The sequence below is a fragment of the Paramisgurnus dabryanus genome, chromosome 15 (genome assembly GCF_030506205.2).
Source record: "Paramisgurnus dabryanus chromosome 15, PD_genome_1.1, whole genome shotgun sequence".
NCBI classification, from domain to species: domain Eukaryota; kingdom Metazoa; phylum Chordata; class Actinopteri; order Cypriniformes; family Cobitidae; genus Paramisgurnus; species Paramisgurnus dabryanus.
The window spans coordinates 10,249,187-10,274,396 of NC_133351.1; the positions used below are offsets into that span (position 1 = coordinate 10,249,187).

The 25,210-nt window shown below is 37.8% G+C and overlaps 1 protein-coding gene across 22 annotated transcripts in view; it reads right to left on the minus strand.

Annotated features, from left to right (window-relative positions):
• The window catches only part of map2 (microtubule-associated protein 2), a 111,620-nt gene that overhangs the window by 68,336 nt on the left and 18,074 nt on the right, over window positions 1-25,210 (minus strand). For 17 of the 22 annotated variants that reach the window (XM_065252072.1, XM_065252066.1, XM_065252069.1 and 14 more), the window contains exon 2: window positions 6,582-6,652. The gene's annotated coding sequence lies outside the window, so the exon portion shown is untranslated. Of the gene's footprint in view, window positions 1-6,581; window positions 6,846-19,872; window positions 19,911-25,210 lie in introns of those variants that run through there. The other 5 variants (XM_065252084.2, XM_073811941.1, XM_073811940.1 and 2 more) reach the window with 3 other exon arrangements.

Genomic DNA, 25,210 nt, shown 5'->3' on the forward strand with positions numbered 1-25,210 from the left:
CATTGGAAGCTGGTTTTGATTACTTACCAAAGCCTGTTAAGTGTTTGGTAAGTGTTCATTTTGGACCCTTCATGCCAAGCACTGAAGGCGGGGGAAGAGAGCATGGAGGAGGATGAGGGTGGGCCCAGTGCTGTTTTAAACCACAGGCTCTGGTGTGGCCATTTTGCTTTCTTTTCAGGATGTCATTATGTGATTTTCAGAGCAAGCCGTGTCCAAAATAGCCCTGTCGCTCCCTCGACTAAACTGACTATCCAACCCAAAAAATACACAAAGAAGTACAATAGCTTTGGAAAACCTCCAAAAGAAGTACATAATTCAAAGAACTGAGAAGTCCAGAAGTCATAGTGAAAACACATGATGGTAAGGCTAAATGTTTCATGAAAGCGGATATTTACAGTGTGTTTACAACAGGAAGACTGGCAGATGGCTTAAATATGCTTCTTCTGAACTGCTATCTCACCCCAGCAAGCACTGTGATCGACATTATGTAGTATGGAACGTGTGATGTGTTTCATTACTGTATTCTCTCTCTCTTTCTACTCTTCAAAAAGGGTTACAGTATTTGTCTGAAGTTGAATTGTGGTTTTGACCCCATGTCGCCATTTTAGCTTGGTTTACAGTTTTACAAAAATGTAACTTCTAGCAGATTGGCAAAAAATGAGAAAATGTATAATACTTGAAGACTTCTTTAGCAGTTGCTGGAAATGCAATTTAGCAAGCACAAATGGAACGTATATACTTTTAAGATACAGAAAAGTATATATACATATATATTTGAAGAGTTTGGTTCCAAAACGCAATAAATCCATATTGACTAATTTCATTAAAAATGTGTTTTCTATAACAAGAAAGTGACAAGATAATAACCACTATTTTCTGTTACAAACTTTCACATAGCATCTTTGGGTTATAATAACATCAAAAATTCGAATCTATCGAGCCCCTAAGGTGACATTGGATTAAAAAAATGTAAAGTTTAGTTTTGCGTGCTCGCGAAGTTTCAGGTGAGAACGCGATAGTTTCAGGTGAGCACGCGAAACGTAACTTTAAAAAAAAATTCTGCACATGAAGGTTTCGCGTGAGGACATGAAAGTTTCGCGTGAGCACATGAAAGTTTCACGTGAGCACATGAAACTAAACTTTATTTAATTTTTGCTCCATGTCCACTAATCCATAATTTGATTTTCAAAGATTTATTATAAAAACTGATTATTTTTTCCGCAAAATGCAATAAATCTATAATAAGTTTTTTTCTCAAAATGCTATAAATCTATTGAATCAATATATAATGTGCATTCATCTTTGCCTTTGTATATTAATTTAGTTGAGTGGTATATACTTATTAAAACATAAACATAAATGGTATTAATCAAAACACTTTGTCATATTATGAACACTGTCATTGCTGCTGTCATCCTCGGGACATCGTCACTGAACTTTTTCGACAGTGATCAGCTGTAAAATATTTTGGTCCTGCTTGATTTTCGTTGACTTTGCGTAAAATAATGGAACGTTTTTCATAAGATCCATGGGGTCATTGTGTTAGCATGACAGAAGCTTGATGCTGTCGTGTGAGAACAAGCAACAGCAGACATTTTTCCTTCGCCCAAGTGCCTCTCATGTAAATTATTAGATTTTGATGGCTTACGTTTTTTCCCCAACACAGGTTTATCAATGCCATTAAAGTATTATTTTGCTTTTGTTTGTTTGTTGATCACGAAGTACAAAGTAGATGAGGGAAACTAGGATTCTGTATGCATTCAAAGTGCTGCCATTGTTGTTTACAATGTGTGGATTTATTCTGCAGAGAAGGAGGACTGACGTTTATCGCGTTTTGGGAAAAAAGGGAGAAAAGATGACAGAATAACCTGGGGGATAACGGATTTTGCATAAAATTAAGAATTAATTTTTTAGTACTGACCTGATACAATACTGATTTTGGCGGTAACTTTTTTTTATGACGTTAATCGCGTTTTGGAACCAAACTCTTCATTTGTATTTTCTAAAAGTTGCTTAAAAGAAGACCGACACCTCAGTAATCATAACATTGCAATAGTGATAAAGAGTCCATATCATTACATCAATTTTAAACTTTCATAAAGGCAGACATCTCATCTACATTCTTTTAATAATTCTATAAAAATCTCAGGGGATGGATTTATGATTTTTCTTTTATTATACTGTTAAATTATCTGAACTTTGGGCCTTTCTAATGTCCTAATTATAGATTGTCAAGATCCCAATCTCTGTCTGGCAGATGCGGGCTTTGAGAATATTGTCTGCGGCTTTATTTCAAAGCATAATTATTTGCTAACAAACCAGGGACAATATTTATTACATTTCCATCTACAATTGTTCTTAAATCAGAAAAATATGGAAAGTCGTGTGTTAATATGATTTAAAGTAAGCAATAGTACTCTTCTGTACCCATTATATATGGTTCATAATCTGTACTTATTTGTACTGTACGTTAAAAAAATATTCTCGCAAACAAATTTCTTAAAAAAAGGTCCTTCTGGATGTTTCACGCATTCAATAAACTGACCTTTACATTTCTCACTTTTACTTGTTTTCGGTCAATACATATAATAAGAGAAGTGGAGCTTGACAATAGTTCACACACAATAACATTCAATACATCTTTATCAATGTCAGTTGATAAAGTTGAGTTGTTTCATTTCAATTCAGTTTAATTCATTTATCTGATTTTTATTAAGGATCCTTATGAACATACTTCCAGTTACCACTGCTAAGCTTTACCCATGAGACCACACCGCCCCATGCCACCAGAGCCAACAATGATCCACTGTCAGAGTTGTCTCATATATTCCTCACACTGGCTTCATCATATGGATTAATTGGGTATTTAATGGCGTTTGTAAGCTTGATATACGTCATTGCATTGCTCAATGTCTTTATTTGCATTCCTCAAAAAATGCAAGCTTACAAAACTGAACCATAGATACAGTAAGCAGTGCTGTTTTTCAACAAGACTTGTGTGTCAGTATTAATTTGGTTCCGACAGGGAAACAAACAGCCAGGGCCATCAGGCCAGGTCCTGGTAAGCAGACATGTTTGCTTTGATATGACATCCACTTCATTGTTGCTCTCGATCATCCCCACATTCTCTCTACCCCCACAAAAGGATGGGACAATGTCAGCCAGCATCTCTGTATCTCTCTTTCTCTCCCTGGAATATTTCTTTCCCCGCAACAGAAGGAAGAGAGAGAAAAGGGGGTGACCAAGCCCCCTTATGGGCATTACATCATTGCTTTCCCTGCTGCAGTGCCTCCTAAAAAGACTGTGTGCCTGTACACAATTCAGTCTTACATCACATCACTTCATTGAGAAGCATTTATGTCATTTTATTTCTTACTTCACTAAATCAATGCTTAAAGGAATACATCACCCCAAAAATAAAACTTCTGTTATCATTTACTCGCCCTTGCATCTTCATATCCCAGTGCGTGTTTCTTTTTCTCTATGTAACACAAAAATGACATTTATTAAAGTCTATCCTGGCGGCTCATTCATACATACTGTAATGAAAGTGAATGGGAACTGGGTGAAGTCAGTTTTGACATCAGTAAAATCAAAGCACATTGGTCCTCATGGATTGCATATTTTAGCAATTAAGACCTAAGGCAAGACATCTAGAGGTACTGTACTAGCATATTTAACTGATGAGCTACTGCACAGCAAAGGGCTTGAAATATAGTGCGCCACATTTATAGTCCCTTATGATGCTTTTTATATCACCTGTCCTGTATAATCTTTTGCACTGCAAGGAAAAATGACAGTCAAATAGGTTTCGACATAACGGTGAAAAAATGAGAAGAAGTACAGAATTGTACCTGTAGTCTCAGTTATTGAAAGATACAGAACACTTCCAATAAATAACAAGCACATATGCTTTACATGATACATACCCAGTGAAGCTGGGCAAAGCAGCTTACACTGCATTCAAGCTTTACATTTACATTTATACTATGCATGTGTACCCTGAGAATCGAAACCACAACCTTGGTGCTGCTAACTCAACACTGAGCTATAGGGACACTACACTTTCTTCTAAAAGCTGCATCCCAAACTATTAATAAATTATTAAATGGCTATAAATGAGAATAATTGCCAAGGTAATATAAAAGTGTGTGCAACAGATTGACATACATAGATATATGCATAGGCATGCATACCTCACTATATACAACACATTATTTTGCTTCCCATGATGCAGTCTTAAAGGGATAGTTCGGCCAAAAATGATATTAAACCCATGATTTACTCAACCCCAAGCTGTCCGAGTTGCATATGTCCATCGTTTTTCAGACAAACACATTTTCGGATATTTTAGAAAATGTTTTAGATCTTTCAGTTGATTAAATGTAATGTTACGGGGTCCACCCATAGTCCACGACCTTCAAGTCCGAAAAAAGTGCATCCATCCTTCACAAATTAAATCCAAACGGCTCCAGGATGATAAACAAAGGTCTTCTGAGGGTAATCCGCGTGGTGTTGTTGTAGAAATATCCATATTTAAAACTTTATTTACGTAAATAACTACCTTCCGGTAGCGCCGCCATCTTAGTCGCGTCCGCATTCAGGATGAGAGCTTACGCAGCGTACGGAGGCTACTCTGCAGCTGCCCTGTGCCCCCGCCCTCCGAATTTGTCATACGTCACTAAGAAAAGTGCGTACACTACGCTACTACTCTCTCCTGAATACAGAGGAGTCCAAGATCGCGGCGCTACCGGAAGGTAGTTATTTTCGTTAATAAAGTTTTAAATATGGATATTTCTACAACAACACCGCCTGGATTACCCTTAGAAGACCTTTGTTTATCATCCTGGAGCTGTTTGGATTTAATTTGTGAAGGATGGACGCACTTTATTTGGACTTGAAGGTCGTGGACTATGGGTGGATCCCGTAACATTACATTTAATCAACTGAAAGATCTAAAATATTTTCTAAAATATCCGAAAATGTGTTTGTCTGAAAAATGATGGGCATATGCAACTCGGACAGTTTGGGGGTGAGTAAATCATGGGTTTAATATCGTTTTTGGCCGAACTATCCCTTTAAGAAAAAAGCCATCGCTGTGGTGCCACTGGGTATAACAGTTGGCAGAGCTGTTTCTGCAGCTTTCTGTCATTACAGCACTGCAGGACTGAGATTGACAGCAGATGAAATGCTGCTGTGCCTCTCTTGCCCTGCTGCCATGACACATGAAGGCTACAGTCACCTTTATCTTGACCTTATTCAGCACCGACACAGCATGGTTCTGAGAAATGTGGATGAATGGTTGAGAGAAGGTCACAGTATGTATGGTACCTATGCTTTGGTACCTACTGTATGCTTTGTGGCATGACCACATCAGAAGGGAGGGGAGAATAAAGGACTGCAAAAAAGAAAAGGGATGGAACGAATGACTACCGTATAAACTCGTATTTTACTGCTTTGTCATTTTACTCAACACTTTAGGGATGAAACAGTCCCTGAGGAAAATAGCTAGTAATATTAGACTGCCTTCCAATTTATATGATCTATGGTAAGCCACAGGACTGGGTGTCGATGTTATTATAGATAGTGCGTTGCTAGAAATGTATCAGTGGAGATTCTGTCCATTTTACACTATTAACAGTAAAAATATGGATACAAATATTCCTCAAAATATTTTAGTTTATAAAAAATTACAGGTTTGGAACAAAAGATGAGACCATTTTTATTTTTGGGTGAACTATCCCTTTAAATTTCACTCTGTTGCTTACACAAAGCTTCAGAAACTTTGAATATAGTGTGTTTATATAGTAGCAGTTCATCCAATTGTGGCCTTTAATGGAGTTTAATTCACAATTTTGTCCAAAAAAAAAAAAATGTGCCCAGCCCGTTGGATTGTAATTTAACCTATGCTGGGTTGTTTTAACCCAAAATGCTGGGTCAAATATAAACATTTTCCAGATTAGGTTAGGTTCGTCCCTTTTTGACCCAACGCTGTGTTGAAAATATGTATATTGTCTGTAATGCCTATATTGATCATTTTGTCAAAATTGCCATTACTGTGATAAAACAACTGATACCATGACAAAGGATTTTGGTGGTCTGGCCCACCCCCGGTGACCCACAGCATCATTAAATCACTGCTGTCATGTATTTGGCCAGTCTGGGGTGATGGTAATGGCAGGTGTCTAGACAGCCCACATCACGTCACCCTGATTCAAACAAACACTTTATCTTGCAAACACACACGCACACACATCATACACATCTGCATTTGTGTCTCTCACAAAAAGCAATAATTACACAGCTAGTTAGCTAGTAAATACTCTGGAGCGAAGCAGATGATCAAAACCACAACAGCAGATGTGGACACATGCAAAAAGCATATATTATCAATGAACAAAGGGGATGTAATGAAATTTATATAATGCAGAAAGCCGGTACTGCCTGTAGCAGCTTGATGGACCAACACACACCTTATGTGCCAGAGCGTTACAATGACGCAGCATCTCTGCAGCACAGCGAGCGAGAGGAAGAGGAAAGAAGAGAGACAGATAGAAAGGATAAAAAGATAAAAGACCTACCTGGTTGGATCAGCAAATAGGATCCTGTTCTTCAGTGTGTAGCACAGAGGCAAGGAGAACCAAAGATGGATCTGGAGAGATACAGAAGAAAGAAATGTAGCAGGTGAGCTCAGAGTCCAATCATTTCTGTCATGTGACCTCGACGACAACAACGGACGATCCTTGTCAATGACCGGAGATGTGCTATACCTCTCGCAACGGACAACATGTGTGAGTATAGCACAGGCTGTTCATACTGCCACCTTCTAGCGAGTGAGAGAGCGGTGGATGAGCGAGGGGGAGGGCGCTATTGGTTTGTGTGTGACACTGAGAATGGTAATATAATTAACAGCCTCATAGACTGTAAGCAAGAACAGGACTAAAGAATTCATGAGTAAGCAGAAGGTTCTGGAAGCCAAAACTGTTGCCTGTACAGAGACTGCATGAACGGTGTTCAAATGTAATGAGTGACACTGCATAAAAGGCTATGAAGGATTCATCAATATTCCAGTTACAGTTGCGCATGACAATAAGATTCTTGTAGCATTCTTGTTGCTTTATTAAGTGCAAATATTATACAGAAACATTTTTACATGTCCATTTACAACTTAGGATTTGCCTTTAGAATAAAAATGGTCTACTTTCATAGTCATGAATAATAATGTTGAGCTCTGCTCTGATTGGCTGTTTCTCGAAGCATTTCAGTTCAGTAGCTCTGTGTGGGTGTAAACAGATCTTATGTTTGATAGGGCTGTAGTGATTAATCATGCAAATGCGCATTTTCTCAATGAATAAATTTTAATGAATTACGATAAAATCCTGGCACATCCAAAAGCCAGAGGGCACTCTCGTGCAGAAACTCCATTTGTGCCACAGAAGAAGTACCATTACAAACACTATTCCAAGAAATGTCTATAAGAATATCTATATCGCTGTTCTTCAAATTGTTTCAGGTATTTTCATGATAATAAAGAATATTTTTACACGCACAAGCTGCGCCTGAAACACAGAATCGCAGCCTTGCGATTCAGAATCGATTTCAGACAGGTATTTTTAATGGCACACACGATTTATCGTCACAGCCCTAATGTTTTAAGCCTGTAGGTAAAAATACAGAACTTGAGGAATAATAAATTGTTTGGAGATTGTTAACGGATGTTTCTGAGTGGTAAGTTTGTGTTTTTTCACTTGCAAAACGTAACTGTAACGTCAATAGCAGAACTTCAATAGCTAGCTTCTATACTAGCATATAGCGCTAACTCTGCAGTCACAACTTTGTTTTTAGCGTTGTAACAACATTGTAATTAATTTCATTTATTTTATTATAATTAATTTATTGTTTTACTGCAAATGCAACCTGCAGTGGTGAAGTGCGGGCCTGCGGAGGTGTGCAGATCACAAACTATGAAAAATATAAAGAACAATCTCAGCCAGTGAGACGTCTTCAAGTTTATGTGAATGCAAACAGACAGCAGACTCAGAGTTAGTGCGCTATTTGCAAGGGGAGGCAACTAATATAAATGATGACCGCTGGCTTGGGGGCGGAACAATGAGGCAAGATATTCTCTCTTGGTCACTTAAGGTTGCGAAAAAAGTATCAATCTGGGCTACCAGAACACCATCAGAACACAGGAAACATTATAAGCCCAAAAAGGTTCCTCATTTGTCGTTTCATGGACAAAAAACACCCACATAGGGGCCAATCCCGTGGGTGCTCCGGGACTCGGCTAAAGCACCCATCGAAATGGCCAAGGACATGTGCTTACTTGCTTCACATTTCGCATCTAAAACCTTTTGGAAAACGGGACTGCATCGCTTTCCACCTCTTCAAAGCGTTTGAGCACTCCAGAGCGCATGTATCCTAAGCATTGCTTGACGTTGTGACGACCACCCACCGACGGAAAAAGAAATCATGCCTATGAACATGCACGTTTGTTAGGAAACGTATATCTGATCCTCGTTTACGTTTTTATATGTATGCATTATATGTAAGACCTATATGCAAAATTATTTTTTGTAAAGCATCTGCTAAATTAATAAATGTATTAGTTTATGGGAACTTGGGTGGTTCTAGTGGACTGAACGGAATAATACAAAAATTGTTTCCAAAAAAAAAATGTATGTTTGTTTTGTACCAAACCTGTTTCTATGCCTTCAGGAGAGGACACAAAATATATGGCAGAAGTCGAAAGTTATTTCAAATTTATTTTTGAAGAGGCGATCACAATTCGTCATTGGTCACATCGATCGAATCGAATCAAGGCTTTATTTGGCACATACATTTATTCACAACACAAGCTTTGAAGCTTTGGTTTAAATGTCCCTTCACAAGTACAAGTGATTTTTTTAAGCAGTGTTCCCAGGTTGGCCACAACTTCTATTGACAGTATAAAATACCACATGCAGGAAACATTAATTGGAAATCTGGCAGTAACTGATGTTCATATGGCCTCAATATTCACTCCCTACCCTCACTGACTCGACAGAATGCAGGCAACTCTCTGTTCACCAGTGGGGGACTGAATAGTGACAAATTTAAACTGGATCTACTAAGATCAAGTCACAGAGCTGCGCCCAGTGCTGCTGGCATCACTGCTCGCGCAACAGAGGTTAATATAAGCAGCTACAGCATATTGAATAAAATCCATCACACACAAAAACCATTTTGGTTTTATCAATGGTAAGTAAGAACAAAGGACAGTTACATCTTTATTCTTGCCTTCATCTCTTTTGTCACATCATCATCATTATTATTTTTAAAAATGTCGCACTAGATGCTGCAGAGATGAAGATAACCCCAAAACAATCCCACCTCACCTCAAATCCCTGCTATGAATGGTTCCCCGCCGGCCACTTAATCAATCTACTTTCATGCTTGTTGCTTCCAAGGCTGTGAGGATTGCTTATTTTAATGCATTTTCTTGGTAATATGGGAATCTAACTTCCTAAAATAACATGTCTGATGGGCTTAACTACATGTGGTGTGCCAGCACTAAATGGAGTAGAAGAGGGTGGGCACTGGTAGTTCAAAATCACATACGTCTGGCCATGTTGTGAAGCAAGAACGAAGACTCTAGTCTCTATGTGTGTTGATATGCATTATTTCCCCTGACTGCCCTTCCTAATGAAGTCTTACATTGTGAACAGTCTAAAAACTCAAACAATTTAATCTGTTTGCTATAGCATGGTTTCCTACATTGCATACTGAGCTGTATTGAAAAGAAAATAAAGACTTTAATATAAAGAGAAAGGAATAAGACAGTTTGATTTGTTTGTCTAAAAGATGTTCAGAACCTACATACACACGGACTCCATTAACTTGAAACTGATCTTCTGTTGTCTCTAAAACAGAAAGTGTAAAAGCCCCAAAGCCATGGACGGAGAACAAAGCCTTCGACCATAAACAATTTCAATCAATCATTCACAACAGGGACCTATTAGATGCAAAGGGTGGAGCGAATCTTCTTAAAGGGACGGTCCATCCAAAATGTAAAATTTGGTCATTATTTATTTTCTCAAGTAAACCCTGTGAAGCCCTGAGAATAGAACCCATGACATTTGCTTGCATGCAGTGCTTTACCAATTAAGCTACAGCAAAACGTCATACAGTATAATGTTGACTCATACAAGTCTATATGATTTCATGCTATAAAATAATACAGCATTCAGAACCTATGAAAGAAAACGGCAGCGGAAATTTAACCAAAATGTTCTACAGAAGAATAAAACTTTTAAAGGTCTGAAACAACATATGAGTGAGTGAATAATGACAGATTTTTCTTTTCTCTTTTTTAGGTAGGCTGTTCCTGTAAAACTTTTTTTAAGGGTTTAAAGCATTAGTTCACCCCAGAATGAAAATGTTGGTCATTAATGCATGCGCCAAACAATGTACATCAGCATAGACATATATATGCATAGATACCCCATTAACGGCTTATATCTATCAGTCCCTCAAGAAAAACGCAATTATGCGATCGCATGATTTAATGCATTATCAGCCAAAGTCCGCATATTTATGCGCCGGCTGCATTTTTTAAAAATACATCGCACTTTCGCCGCATAAATTGCAGATTGCAAAATATGCGGGGCTTGCATGATTTCATACTCCCCGCATTTTCATAGCAAAAAGTCACATATATCTCAGCAGAAAATTGAAAAATTTTGCATTTATTTCACACAAGTGCAGCCATGTCCCCTGTAGCCATGGGAACATTATGAAGTGACGTAATTACGCGACATGAACATCAATGAAAAGCTGAAAAAGCTACAAACAGTTTTTGCAAGTTCCCACAATTGTTGCAAGCTCCCGCAATTTCATTGCATAAAATTGCATAAATATCCTGCATATTCCATTGCATTTTTTAAGAAAACGTGTTGCAAGATCAAGGATTTTAGCCCGCAACAATCACAAACAGTCGAATGAGGCATCTAAGCATATATGTGGTATATCTATGGCTGACGCACAACGGCAGTGTTTAACGCATGGGTTTGCTGGTTTTGTGAATGCACATTAGAGACTGACTTTATGAGCACAAAAGTATTCTCATCGCTTCATGAAATAAATATTGAACCACTGTAGTAACATAGACTATTTTTACGACATCTTTAATGCTTTCTTGAGCCTTTAAAGTTATGAGTTGCGTTGCTGTCTATGGAGGCTCAGAAACCTCTCAGATTTCATAAAAAAATCTTAATTTGTGTTGCGAAGATGAACAAATGTCTTACGGGTGTAAAACGACATGAGGGTGAGTAATTAACCCTTCAATCAAACTTTTTAAAGAAACTTTTTAGCTAGATTGTTTCCTTTACACATAAACATTTTCCACATTCATATCATCAACTATCAAGAAGAAACTAAAAATGCCTTTGTGTTCATTTATCTTCCCCGCTTCAGCCAATCACAGTGCCCTCACAGCACCGCAGATGCTCATGTATACAGACTGAACTATGGCACTGTTATAGTGGATCAATCCTAATTAGCCTGATGGCTATTCCATCCCACAGTAACTCCAGACTGAAACGACACGGACTGACGGCCTTGGGGTTAGGACTCCTGCAGGGTGAGTTTAAGAAGGAAAGACATCCTCTAATCCAGCAAACCAGCGAAGAACAGCTGCACCCTGGATCTAATCCACCATCCACAGCCTCCAGCACCATTTAAACGTGCAAACAGTCACACGCTCCACCTGAGACCCACAGATGCTGCAGTTACCAAGCCACAATTCATCATATCACACACTTCTGCTCATAAAGTGGATTTATTTGCTATTGAGTGTCGATTTAGGGTTTTGCCTATCTTTTGACCGGTGGAAAAGACAGACCATGTCCATGACTTCTTTGATGCTGAATGTTTAATCCAGAACTAGATATGTTTGTGACGAGGGCTCTGTCTAGATTGCTGAACATATACATCATAGATGTCATGTGATATAGAGAGCTGCAGGGATGATGTATTTTTGTACGCAAAATCCAGGAATGAGTAAGCAATTTAGCACGTCTAGTTCTCTTGTCCCAATGTCAATGGGTTTTTTGAATGGGGTTTTGGTTAACTTAAACTCCTTAAGATCTTGGGTTAACCCAAGCTCAAGATATTTTCATGTTGTATTCTACGATATAAAAACACTCCAGTAACAAATTATCTGTTTGTTGTAAAAAGCCTAACAAGTTAACAAGTTGCTTTATTGGATTACAGACGTTGTCGGGGACTTTATACAAAAAATGCATGAAAAATCTATTTCCTGAAGCATGTTTTAAAGGGACACTCATTTTCCAGCTACCCTAGAGTGAAACATTTGATTTTTAACGTTTTGGATCAGCTGATCATTTTTGAGCGCAATGCTAATGTTCTAATCAGATTCAATGGATTATGCTAAAAGTGGTACCGCCAGACCCGGAGATCAGCCGAATGAATTCCAAAACGGTAAAAATCGAGTGTCCCTTTAAATGATTTAATAAAATTTGAAAGAGTCAAAAGATTGGTGGTGTAGTTTGCTTATAGCCTAAAGTTAGATTTTTATTTCTATAAATGCTTTAAAAATTTAAAAAAAATTATTTGTTCATTTGTGAAGATTTTTTTTGATGGGCAAAACATGTATCATAACCATTTGTTGATCACAGAGCTTATTTTTTCGTGATACTCCAAAATATGGAAAAATCCAATTGCCAAGGAAACCCATGTAAGCAAACTACTAGGTTGGCCTACAAAAATACATAATCCCTTCAGCTCTCTATTCCATTTGAACCTTCAAAAGAACTTTTTGACAAAAATGCTTTACCCCTCTGGTTTGGGTAGGACAAAAGAGGGGGGACAGTAAAAAATGCTGGCCAAATAGAAATACCATGGCTTTGGGGGCTAAATGACACAGCGGTGGTATTCACAAACCAATTAAACCTTTTGCCAAGGCAGTCCCTCTAGTTTTCTGCCAAAACACCCAGTAAGTGCATCTCCACACAAGCTAATTGGTCTCAAGCGAGTCCAGGCGGATGAAAAGAAAAAGACAGAAAAAACAGAGAGAAAGAGAGAGAGATATGAAATTACTGCAAATACACCGTAAATACTGAATATTTAACTCAGCCCTAGCAGATAAAATGACTTGTACGTGCACGCTCGAACTGATTTTGCCAAGTGGTTGATGTCCTGAGGCCAACATATTGTGTTGACCCAAGGACAACATTTTTCTAAATAAAACCTAAACCCACCCCAAACCCTAACCATAAACAAACCCTAAAATCATATGGACATGATAAGTGAAAAACAATGGTCTAGAAACAGCTAATCCTAGTTGTAAACCTAAACTTAAAACAAACTGTAAACTTATTTCTGAAATCTGATTGGTTGATTGAAATGTTGTCCCAGGGTCAACATAATGTTGCTCTGAGCTGAGGACATCATCCACTTGGCAAAATCAGGAGAGCCGTACGTGCACACAGAAGTTCAACGCATGCCTAGGCTACATACTACATTCTTCCATGCACGACCAACACGTAAACAGTATGCGCAATTACAAAAATCCAGCAGTACCCTGAACGCGGACCCTTTCGTATGCATAAAAACTGAACTATACTTTTAACTTAAGACTGTGCATGTAAACACCTTGAATATAACCACATGGGACAATGAGCAAGATTTAACCTGCTATGTGCTAAACTGGACACTCCTGTAAAGCTCTTATTTGTTGAAGCACTAAGCTAAATCAGTAGCACGTTGACCTTAATCTCTTAACAGAGCCTGACAAAGAACAACCTCTAACACCAACCAGCAGGTCACTGAATTACAGATACACCTGTCTCCTATGGTTTCCTCTTACTAATTGATTTATAGCAAGTGGCACAAGGAAACTATGCACTTAAAAGCCAATTGTTGGTCACCAAAGATTTACAGCTAGACAGTAGGTATACTTACACTATACAGATATACAAATGTTAGATATTTGAGTTAGGGATTACTATATTATAAAATCAGTAACTGTAAATTTTTTCCAATGAAGCTTTTACCTTGGCGTAGAACTACTTAATCTACTGATTTATTCAGGTAAACTGTAATTCTACGCCACTTCTACCAAATATCCTGCACCAAACCTTCTGGGACAGCTTGGGGTATGACCCCGAATAAGAGGAAGAGTAAATATTTTATAACTGTTGCCAACTCAAGTACACTGAACATTGCTTTGACGGGTAAAGTACTAAACATGAATACAATGTAAATGAAGCATTTATAAGACTTGTCCAACAAGCGATTCTTAGCCGGGTTACGTCTTGTCTCTATTAAGTGGAACAGCAAGATTACAAGATTACAGAGTGGTGGCCACACTGCTAAAGCTCGATGAAATCCCACCCTTCAAATTCTTACAAACATTCCTCTTTTCCCAAAAGGCTGCTGAATGCCCACTGTTTGGCATTTCAACTGGAAAACAGAGTTATTTGGGCACAGCTGCTTAGTGGAGTGGTCCTCAAATTGGGGGTGTGATATGGTGCCGGGGGCCCACTTTTGTGACATTTGATAAAAATAAATGTATTTATCCTAAATTCTGTATAAATTAAACCTCCAGGCTACAATCAAACAGCACTAAATTGTATTTGTACTGTATACTGTGTTGTATCGTTTAGTTCAAATTCAAGTTTTAGATTGTTTTATGTCATGAAATTTCTGTCAGGGGGGGACGTGAAGGGATACACTCACACATGGGTGCATGGGAAAAAGTTTGACAACCACTGGCTTAGTGGGACCATATACAGCATTTCTTATACAGTACTGAAAGCTTTTTTATCAAAATCAAACTTGTAAGGTTGATTGTTGTAATGTTGTGTAATGTCTAGAAAGAAGACTATTCACAAATACAGTATGTGCACATAAAAATGACCAAAGCAATGGCTAAATCCGATTTTATCTGTGTCACTTTAATTCAGAGAAATGGGTCAAACATGAATTCCAACTTCAATCTCTGAGAAGATTACACAGTTGTATTCACCATTAAACGACAACGTCTGCTGTACAACACCCAGATGCCCTGTGAAAAATGGCATGATTATAACAGGATGACTACACTAATAATCATGAAACATGAAATTACTTAATATTAGGGGTGCAACGGATCACAAAACTCACGATTTGGATCACATTATGGATTTTGAGGCACCGATCTAATAATTTTTCGGATCAGCAAAAAAAAGATGGGAAATCTAATAAGAAAGAGGCCGCACCATGCATAAATTCTTTTATGTCTTCCAATTATTTAGGCCAGCACTCTTAAAGTTTACTTTTAGATACATTGAGTGAAGCCTGCTCTTATCTTTATTTATTTTTGGGAAATATAATAACAAATCAGGAAATTACAAACATTTATAAAAAAATAACAAAGTTGCAATTTAAGTAAGGTCTAAAATTATCATTTAGTAGAGAAATCGAATTAAATGAATAATAAAACTGTATTTATTGTATTAATTAAATGTAATTATTATTTTTTAGAGCTACAGAAGTGATTTTTTTCTTCGTCTTGGGTTGTTTGATTAACATTAATGACACAGACTTAAGTAGGTTAATTGAGGTTACTGTCTCTTTAAGACCAAATAAGCACAGGCTGGTTTCTGCTTCTAATCTATACACACACTTTAGACATAAACAAATGTTTTTATTAGAAACAGAATACTGTGGAAATCATTTTGTTTGTATGTGCCCTGTCAAGAACAGAAAGATTTAATGTTTGCTTGCTTTTTGAAACACGTCTCTCCGTGTGTGCAGTATTGAGTGCCCTTACGCGCGTGCACACATAAAAACGTCATGTTGTTTTTCATTGCTCTATTAGCCAAATGTATTTTAATACACTACATATGAGATACAGTGACTCAACTATCTAAAGTTTACACATCTGCTGATCTTTGAAGGATGATCACATCTGACTGGATCTGGACCATAAGTAAACTGCTCACTTTTGCGCCTTTTTGCGGTTAAATTGTTTATAATCACTTGAATGTTTACATTTGCAAACCTTTTAAAGCGTGCAAATGAAAAACTTTCCATATTTAAATTTGCGTATTAATCCGCGAATCATATGCGAGCCGCACCGTGGGTCATGATCCGGACGGATCACGGATCAACTGCAATCCATTGCAGCACTACTCAAAATGGCAAACTTTAGTTCCAATCCATGTTTGTTTACATAAAGTAGGCTATCCAAGATAAACTGAATTACCATGCATACACAAATTATTCCTTGCAACTCATTTGTATCATCTACTGTATCTGCAAAACCTGTACACTGCATGTTAGAGGTGAAAGTATGACTCCTATTAAACAGACTTTCCTGAGCGTGACCCTCTTTAAATCCATTTGCATGCTTCTCCCTTCCCATATCGCCTACTTATTGTTTTGATTATGTGCATTCATGCGTAAAATCCATCTGAAACAATGTTTGGAGTGTAACCCCTCTACCCAGAAAAACGCTCCTAAGTGCATATCAGTTTACATTTCATAACTGGACATGAGATCTGGCAACCGACTCACAGTGATGTAACCCTCTGTAAGGGCCTATTCACACACAAATCATACCTATAACAATAAACTATATTATTGGGTCCACACCAATAGACTGTTTATTTTTAGCTGGCGCTCTGCAATTTTTAATGAACCAGCCCTTTAACTTCGAAAAGATCTTGATTGGCTGTCAATGATTTATCGTTCATCCATTGGAAAAAATATCACTCTGATAATAATCCCATATTTTTAAAAATATAAACATTGTCTATAGGCTAATTTATCCCAATGGCAGAGTTTGCCCTTTTTGGCCCAATGCTTGGGTGAAACTTAGCATTTTTCATGGTGTATGTAACAATCTTATGTGTTTAATTTGATTCTAGCACTAGTTGACACGTTGTGTCTGTCTCAGCTGGTTGTGCATACATGATCAGAACAGAAGGAAAAGTTGGCTGTCCCTACAGCCATTGACGCTGCACTTGAGCTTACACAGTTTTATGAGAAACAGAAAGACAGAGTAAATCAGTCAGCACAAACTCTTGGCTTAGGCGTCAAAAGAAGCTCCAAGTTCCTCTTTTCTTTCTCTCTCTCTATTCTGCTTTAGTGAAGAGCACAGGAAATTCCTCTCCTGTGAAATACTCATCCCATGGGCGGCCTCAGTACAAAGACTTACAAGGGTGGGAGACAAAAGAGACGGGCAATCCTTGAGAAAGAGCGGGAAAAGATGGAAGTGAGGAAAGAAAGTGAAGCCTGAGAAAACATGAAGTAATAGGTTGTCATCATCTATGTAAATGGTTATATGCACTACAGAATGACTTAAGAAACTTGTCTGTAATATATAAAACAAGTCAAAAGTTTACACTTAATTGATGCATGCTTCTAATGATCTAAAAAAAACTAGGGCTGTAAAAAAAAAATTTAATCTAGATTAATCGTCAAGGGTTCATTTGTGATTAATCATATATTTTTATCTGTTCTATATTAACCTTAATCTAACACTTTTAAATTTTTGAATACTCTAATCAACATTTACATGGATAAATAGGGATGCTTTATGCAAATGTATGTTTATTATTAGGCAGCAAAAAAATATTTGGAAAAAAAAATTCCCCGCCAGCCTTTTATAATACGTTTTTTACAAAATGCCTTCTAGAATAATTTTCTTTTATAAATATATAAACATAAAAATATCAAATTAATGAAACAGACCATCTGCTTTCAAACAAACAAAAATGTTTCATCCTATCTTGATTTGTTCTTTTTTTATATTAAATATTTCTTCAAAAAGACAAAATTTTGAGCAAAAAGCTCAAATAATTGCATTTTTGTAAAATGAATTTTGTTAGAGATCAGAAACAGAACGATAATCAAAACATACACAGAGTTTTAAATTAATTAAATTAGTTTTTGCTTTAGTTTTTTATAAATTACATCTAGTGGATAATAGCGGAATTACAGATCACCGTAAAAATTTGTCAGAAAAGCGTCATTGGCAGGGAAATATTTTCTCCTAATTGACAAGATAACTCGTCAATCATGGGGAAAGAGTTCCACATTTAGGACGGTACACCGCTCAGAAAACTTACAAATAAAGATAATTTGTAGAAGTTTGATGACTGTCTAAGGCTGCATCTCAATTTATCCACCAAACGTGCTATGCCTAGGGTCAAACAGAAATTGTGCGTTGCGTTAATTACACATTAATTAAATTAGTGTCGTTAAAATTTAATTACGTTAACTCATTATTAATTTTGACAGCCCTACAAAAAACATAAATGTGCATGCTTATAAATACACTCTTATTATTTTTGAACCCAGCGTTAGGTCGAAAAGGAACAAGTCCAGCCCCTTGGGTTGAGATTTAACCTATTCTGGGTTGTTTTAGTTAAATTAACCCAACGTCCCTTTTTGACATTGAAAACAAACCCAACATTTTTGTATTATATTGGTTTTGTAGAGAAAACTAAACTAAACAGTGGCCTCCTTTTTTAGTTCTGATTTGTTTAACATTTTGGGATTACTACGTAATACCCACAGTTTCATGGCTATATTTCATGGCTATTTCATAGGATGTTTGTTTTTCCTAAAATAGCGAATAGGGTAAAGAATATATGCATGAGATTAAAACTTGCAACTGGCAGCCTGAGTGTTCATCTGAGGTCATTATCTGCTTTGAAGCCCCAATTGAGCATAATGGAAAAATTAGGATGCCCTGTTACGGCCACTGTGGTTCATGCAGCACGCACCCTACCCACATCACTAAAGTCAAGGGTGCGGCCGCAGCACTGCCCAGCTGGCTTGGTCAACTCTATACAACAACTAATATAACAGTAAATTCCCTAGAATTAACTTCGTTTAAAGACATACCACCCGTTTACACACAAAGTGGGGCCAATATTTTTTATTATTAAACAGTAAAACGAAACCCAAAAAACTAGTAAGCAGCATCCCAACTTAAAACCAACCTTTGAAAGTGACTGTCTTCCATATTTCTCTTTCATCCCATTCACCTTCATTCATGAAGATATCTCTTGAGGAACTCTGAGCACTTCAAAAGCACGCCACAGGCGAAGTTTCTCATCCACAAAGAAAGCATCCTCTCTGCACTTTGCAATCTAACGCTACTGCAAAATTTATTTGTCTTGTTTTTAGTTGTTTGCAAACAAAACTTGTCTTCAAATCACCAGACTGGCAGAGATTCCCCACAGATGTGAGAATAATCTTCCTTGGTGGGAAAATTGGAAGTTCACAGACTGGCTAGAAAAGCAGTACAGTTTTACTCGTGGGATTGCAGTATTTTCCCTGTTCCTTTGAAAGGGAAATTGGGAGCTATTTTTGTCAATGTGATATAAGCTTTGTGCTAGAGGACCATCAGTCACAGGGCAGGAAATGTGACCCTGACCTCATTGGCACCCCTTTTACTCCAAACCACAAGAAAACATCCAGACACAGATGACCAAATGTCAAAATTTAACTGCTTCTGAAAACAGCTGTACTGTGGAGTGATGTCCTGTTTCATCCACACTACTTTTGATCTGATTACAGTGCATTTTGGTTATACACTGGTGTTCTCATATGGGCTAGTGTATCACAAGCAAAGGTGTCCGAATTGTTTTCCTTTAAAAAAAATGTTCTGCGTGTTCTGCAATGTGACTACTGCAGATGAGCGCATTGCGATTTCAATACTGAAATTATATATTACAGGAAAAATTATAAAAATAAATGTTTTATCTATCTCCTTAAACAAGTACATTTTTTTCTTAAAACTCAATTATTATGAAAGTTGTTTTATGAAAGTGTTTCGCAATATTTCAGCAGACCTCCACACAAACACATACATACCACAGCACACAAGGGTCCTTTCAGCCGGATCTGTTCTCCTCTCGTAAACAGCCCTGTTTCTCACTGTTAAAGGGATTTTACCCCCAGCTCCTCACATATGGTCTCCCCCACCGTCTTCCTCATACAGACAGAGTGTGAAAGAACTACAAGAGAGGGGGCGGTTTAAGAAAAACTTGGCTGGCAGATGCACAGAAAGAAAGGAAGAGCGAAACCAAAGACAGAATTATTTAAGACGCCAGTCCAGGACAATAAAAGCGAGAGGCATATCTAAAAGACTAAAGGTTAAAGGTCAACTCGGCTTACGATATCATGCTGCTGGGGAAATAAAATATAAGGGATATAAAATATAAGGATGCTGCACTCTTCCTCAACATCCCTCCTCTTAAAATGTTATAGTTTAAATAACTGTTCCTCATTAAAAATAAACATATAAACATTAGGTATGTATTTAACACCTACAATACAACAGAAGTAATTTATATTTTTACAGCTAGCAACTTATTTTCATACTTTCACAAAGGTAATAATTTCACAACCCATAAGGAAGAACATTCATCTTTACATAAGTTATATTAGAGGGTTTTATCCAACTTGGTGAAATGGTCCAGCAGTCTGTGAATGTGTTTAAGTATTCCATCCTAATTGTAAATCACTCCACTTTGTATTGTCAAAAAATAAAAAACACACATGACATGAGTCTCACGTCTGAACAGCAAGAAACACACATACGGAGAGAGGGGATTTCACTGACCATAGCTCAATTCTGACAGAGGAGATCCCAAACACTCACAGTAGATCTGAGGAGGTGATGAAAACAGATTCCTCAACAGATGTGAAATAAAAAACTGCCTGCCGTCTGACATTTCTTAAGCAAGAGTTTCTTTTATCACATTCAGAGCAATTCAGATGTTACAGCAGGCACACTGTAACAGAAATGGAGTACTTTACACAGTTAAACTTAATAATACAGCCTAAAATAAATATAAAATATACTTTTTTTAAAGTCTTAACATATTAGAGCAATTTTACTTTTTACGTTAATTTATTTAGTTTATTTAGATTTTTTTACACGGGGCGTTAGCGTTAAAGTCGTGTCACTGCCGTTGCTCGCAGCATAAGTTAAACATTTCTCAACTTGTCAAGCGCCAGCGCGTGCATCAGTCAATCGGATCGCCTTATGCAAATAACCTAGTGCGAGCCAGCCAATTACGTTTATGCAAGACTGGAGCATGTGTTGCGGCCACTGTGATTGGCTGTTGGCCATGCAGAAGTATATGAAAACCGACGCGTATCCTACGCCGTCGAGGCTACCTCATAGGACGTACGCAAAACTATAATGAGCCCTTACCCCTCAGTCAAATTAGCTACAAGAGACAAAGCGACAGGTTACCATTCATTTTTTAATGGGAGTGGCCATTTGCCAGCGACGAGCTCGCCGCTGCGTGAGCAAGGTGGGGCCAAAATAGACAACAAGAAGGCTATTTTATGCAAATGCTGAGGGATGCGACAAAGCGACTGCCAATCGGAGTGAAGGGGCAGCGTGACGTAGGTCAGTGGCTCGAGTCGAAGAAAATATTTCAAGATTGCGAAAAATTTGTTTTTCTGTATATATCTGATAAGTTTGGAATGTTATCTCATATATTTTGCTACTAGTATTGAGAAATAATTACTTTAAAATCCAAAAACATTGCTCTTGTAACTTTGTAACCATACCTCTGAAGTGACTTTTGATACCGCTTTTAGATACTAGCCAAGGAACGTCCATCAATCGAGTGCATGTCACCCGGTGTCGCTTATTTTTGTAGCTAATGTGACTCTAGGGTTAAGCCGCATTCACATTAGCAGCAACTAGCAGTAGCAGAGCGAGGCGATCTCATTGATTTCAATGAAAGCTTGGTGACACAGTGACCGTTGGAGACTGGATGGGGTGTGTCCAGTGACAAAAGTTAAGAAATGTTTAACTTTATGCAGAAGTTTAACTTTATACGAAGCAGTGGAGTTCACATCATCCATCTCTCGTCAGTTACTGGAGTGGACGGTAACTCATTTGTTTATGACAACTACATTAAGAAACGCCATTTTTGAAAGAGACGAGCAACGCACAGCGACAGAGTCGCTTATAATGTGAATGTACCTTTAATGACACAGGGCATCAGCGTTAACGTTTGACGGAGGGCGTGTCTGAACCATGGCCCTGACGCGATCGTCATAGTGACAACTGCCAATCACAGTGCACCGCAACACAACACAAAAAGGCAGCTTTTGTTTTGACAGCTAAAAGACACCAGTTTGGTTGCGTTAGCGATTGCTGGTGTAGCTAATGTTACCCACTGCAATGATTAATCTTTCCTGAATTTTTATGCTCCGATCTTGTATAAACGTAATTGGCTAGCATCTGCACTAGGTTATTTGCATAAGGTGATCTGATTGGCTGATGCTTGCGTTGGCATTTTAAAGAAACTTCTGCTGTAGGCAACGCAGTGACACGATGCCGACAGATCCACTATTCAGTTCGGCAATGCATGACATCACCCAAGTAAATAAGAAGCATTAACACTGACGCCCGGAGTGAATGTATCGTTAAGGCCCTACTTAAATCAGTAAGAAAAATACCCAAATTTAGCAACATACAGTACTGTATCTCCTTGCTATCTTTTAAAACGCCACAAAGACCAAACTAATAATACATGGCTTGCCTCCCCTACTGAAGAATCCAGCAAGGACCAGCATAAGCTGGAAGCTGGTTTTAGCTGGTTTAATGTGGCAGTAGCTGGTCTAAGCTGGTCTAGGGTTAACACTAACTCGTCCATGTGAACAACAAGGTACCAGTTCAGGCACTAGTTTCACTGCCCAAGGAGCATCTTTATGACTAAGTTTAGGTTAATATCTTGCATCTCCATGATGCAGCTGTCAATTTCCACTGCCCACCAAATAAGTCAAATGCAAGGCGAGAATGAGTATCATTTACAACCGGCTAGATTACAGAATATCCTCTGTGACCTCCTCAGGGGAATCCAATACTTTAGATCTAATCATTACCAGTGATCCATGTCTGAATTAATAATATAAGAGCTAATAAATTAACATAAATGATGGATCATGAGAAACAATCGAATTAATGAGGCATGAAGTAAATATTGAGCTTAGAATCGCAAATCTTTCATTCAACTTTCTAAACTTTTCATGGTTCCTGACCAATGGCAGGGGATCTGACCTGTGAGCCACGACACATCACACACCTGTGCAGCAGTAAGAACCTGTGCTTGGACTTTGAATGTTTTTGACAAACAAGCCGCAGGGTCTATAGATATTTCAGGGTGAAACAGGTCAAAGATAGCGTCTGGGAGATGCTCAAAGCCTCAAGCGTGTTGGGTAGGTATGATATTAAAGAGAAGAAATATATTTCACAGCTTTTTGAAATCCCAGCAGAACTCCGCATAAACAAGCAATGCAATTACAGCCTGCCAAGCTAATGAAGCCTGCACTCGCTGATATGTAGGCAGCCAATGATGCTTCATCTTGTGAGATCATTAGCATTTGTCAAAACATCCATGTCTAACACATCTCACACTATGAATTACTCACAGAGGTGACACTATTAAGACTAAACCATGCTTTGGTGCTGCTATAACTATGCTTAAATTCAATATACAGTACTGTGCAAACGTCTTAGGCCACCATGTCACCATTAGATTAGTTGTTTTTGCAATGCTAAAGTGTAACATAGCTAATTATTTCTTAGTCTCTTTATTAGAATACACCTAAAAACAGGAAATGCATATGCTGTAATTAAAAAAACAGAATGAAATTATAATATAAAATGTCAAGTATTTAGTGTGAGCTCTTCTAACACTTAAGGGATAGCAGGAACCGGCAGGCTCTCTTAAAGGATTTGTCAATTTTCTTAAAACAAATCCAGATAATTTACTCACACCATGTCATCCAAAATGTTGATGTCTTTCTTTGTTCAGTCAAGAAGAAATTATGTTTTTTGAGGAAAACATTCCAGGATTTTTCTTATTCTAATGGACTTTAATGGACCCCAACACTTAACAGTTTAATGCAGTTTAAAAATGCAGTTTCAAAGGACTGTTAACATTCTCAAATGAGGCATGAGGGTTTTATCTAGCGAAACGATTGTCATTTTTAGCAAGAAAAATAAAAAATATGCACTGTTAGACCACAACTTCTCATCTTCCTACGGTCCTGTGACGCGCCAGCGCGACCTCACGTGATACCTCATCACGTAAAGAGGTCACGGATGACGTATGCGAAACTACATACAAGTGTGGAGAAAGAGGACCGTTCCGACGTTGTTGAATGTCGAATGATACTAATTAATGTTTTTGTGTGAGTTAATTCTTTAAAATGTTGCGCAATGTGCGTTTTATATATGTAACACGGGACCTTTCGATGTCATTACGCAATTACGTGAGATCGCGCTGGTGCATCACAGGACCGGAGGAAGATGAGAAGTTGTGGTTTAAAAGTGCATATTTTTATTTTTCTTGCTAAAAATGACAATTGTTTCGCTAGATAAGACCCTCATGCATCATTTGAGATTGTTAAGAGTCCTTTGAAACTGCAATTTTAAACTGCATTAAACTGTTAAGTGTTGGGGTGGAAGATGAGAAGTTGTGGTTTAAAAGTGCAATTTTTTTTTCTTGCCAAAAATGACAATAGTTTCGCCAGATAAGAGCCTTATGCCTCGTTTGGGATCGTTTAGAGTCCTTTGTAACTGCAATTTTAAACTGCATTAAGTGTTGGGGTCCATTAAATTCCATTAAAATGAGAAAAATTCTGGAATGTTTTCCTCAAAAAACATAATTTCTTCTTGACTGAACAAAGAAAGACATCAACATTTTGGATGACATGGTGGTGAGTAAATTATCTGCATTTTTTTTTAAGAAAATGGACTAATCCTTTAAACCTAAATGAAATAAGATGTATGGTTATTCAAACTCAAAGCTAGTGTTGGTCTAAGACGTTTGAACAATACTGCAAATGTACAGTATAAAGAAAAACTAACAAACTAGTCAATGTCACGACATATCCAACATTTGACTCATGACAATACCCTCACTTTTACGCGAGAAAACAGCACATTGAGGGTTCCAGAGGGGTCTGTACCTCATCTTCAGAGAGACCACTGACAGCAGCGTCCGACTGCTAAAACACAGCACAGGATGTATACATAACTACCCAAATGACACATGACTTCCTCCAGCCAGTCAACAATCCACTGCTCTCCACACATGGCGTACGCTCCACCGCAACATCTTCTGGTCGGGCTCAGCTGGAATATCATTTACACAGCAGCACCAGACACTAAACCACC